Source organism: Schistocerca piceifrons, chromosome 5 (genome assembly GCF_021461385.2).
Source record: "Schistocerca piceifrons isolate TAMUIC-IGC-003096 chromosome 5, iqSchPice1.1, whole genome shotgun sequence".
NCBI lineage: Eukaryota > Metazoa > Arthropoda > Insecta > Orthoptera > Acrididae > Schistocerca > Schistocerca piceifrons.
In genome coordinates, this window is record NC_060142.1 from 336,356,797 (window position 1) to 336,358,805 (window position 2,009).

Consider the following 2,009-nt stretch of genomic DNA (forward strand, 5'->3'; position numbering starts at 1 on the left):
CTATGCTTTCTACTAGATCATTTATATATATTGTGAACAACAACAACAGTACTATCACACTTCCCTGTGGTACTCCAGATATTACCTCTACATCTGTCGATTTAGTTCTGTTAAGAGCAACGTGTTGAGTTCTGTTTGCAAGAAAGTCTTGAATCCAATCACAGGTCTGCTCCGATACTCCGTAAGTTCGTATTTTTCTCATGTAACCGCAATGCGGGACGGTGTCAAATGCTTTACTGAAATCAAGGAACATGGCATCAGCCTGAGTGTCGTTGTCCACTGTGCTGTGGATCTCATGGAGAAACAGATCAAGCTGAGTTTTGCAGGATCTCTGTTTGCGGAATCCACGTTGATTTTTATACAGGAGCTGTTCATTTTCCAAGCACGCCATGATTCTTGAGCATAATACAGGGCACCAGTTGTAAGTAGGGTCTGTTAACTATTGTTACAGTAAGAAATTTCTGTGACATTGTTATTAGTCATTCAACTAATTGTATTTTCTGTTTATATGAATCACAATGGGGAGCAAGTAAAGCAAAAAGGAAAAAATTCAGGAGAAAATTTTGGAAAGAAATAAGAATTGGTCCCAGGTTTGCATGGTTAAGCTTGGTAGAGCCTCTTTTGATGTTGATAGAAACCTTTTCCTCATTATTTCCTTCCTTGAATTTTACTGTGGAAAATTTGCAGGAATTTTTCAGCGTGATAAGCATTGTCAGTAAAACATAGAGCTGCGAAACAACAGTATGCACATCATAATAGACGTAAAACAGGCTTTGACATCGTGTAAATTACAATTATCAAGTGTAGTAATTAGCATATGACGTTTTAACATTTTTTGTGAAATTTTTATATTCGCATATTCATACAACATGGCAGAAAAAAATATGTCCATTGTTCATAGCAATAGCGAAAACGCAATTAGTCAAGATGGCGTAGAATTGCGCGATTAAACAATTGAAGTTCAGGTGCCATCCATGCCTACCACAGAAAGTTTAAGTAGGTCAGAGGTGAGTGTTGCAGGACCCGCCGGGGTAGCCGAGAGCGCTGCTTCCTAGACACAGGGGGAGGGGGAGGGGGAGGGGGAGAGGGAGAGGGAGAGGGAGAGATGATCAATGAAACTCTAAGTGATATTATTAGTCAAGCTGAAGCAGGTACGTTAGATAAGGGTAATACTATTGCCGAGAAGTTAGTAACCAATTGGAAGTTACACACAAATGTAGTGGAAAAAGCTATTCAGAAAAAAGAAAATGAAATAGTCAAAAAAGTAAACATTAACCTACAAGCCGCAGAAGGTAGGATCCGCAATCTTTTAGAAGAAAATATTACCTGATCTCAAAATATACATGTAAATAATTCACTGGCTACAGCGAACAAACCACAGTCTGTCAGTATTTATCCACAAATTGTCACGAGTCCTACAGCAGGTACCAGTGACAGTAGTAGAGTGCAAAATGAAAACTTACCCACAACTCCAAAACCTGAGCAGTTACCAACCGGAATTACAGGTAACTACAATAACAACATGACTTTGGCGTGAATTGTGCCCTCCACCACACACTGCTTGGTGGCTAGCAGAGTATAGATGTAGAACGTAAATACGACAGAAAATGTCACGTGTGTATCAACTATTTTTTCAGATGAAGGTTTGTTGAGACAGCGACAGTTTCCTACATTCACTACCGAAGGTAAGAGAATGAATCGAGTAGTATTTATCAGCGCTTTTCCTCATGTATTTCCACGCAACTGGAAGGAAGCACAGAAAATCAGATTTGTCGTGGATATACGCAAGGTGACATTCTTTCATGGCCAACTGAAGTGGCCAAATGTTGCAGCACTTATGTACAATTTGAACAAGCTTTCCTTGACAAATACAGGTCTGAGGCAATACAAAAAAGACTCAGGTGTGAGGTTTTCGACCCTGCACAATTCAATGGAAAATACGGTAGTCTACGCGGATACTTCGAAAAATACCTGAACAAGAAACGCTACTGGACGAACTCAATATCACA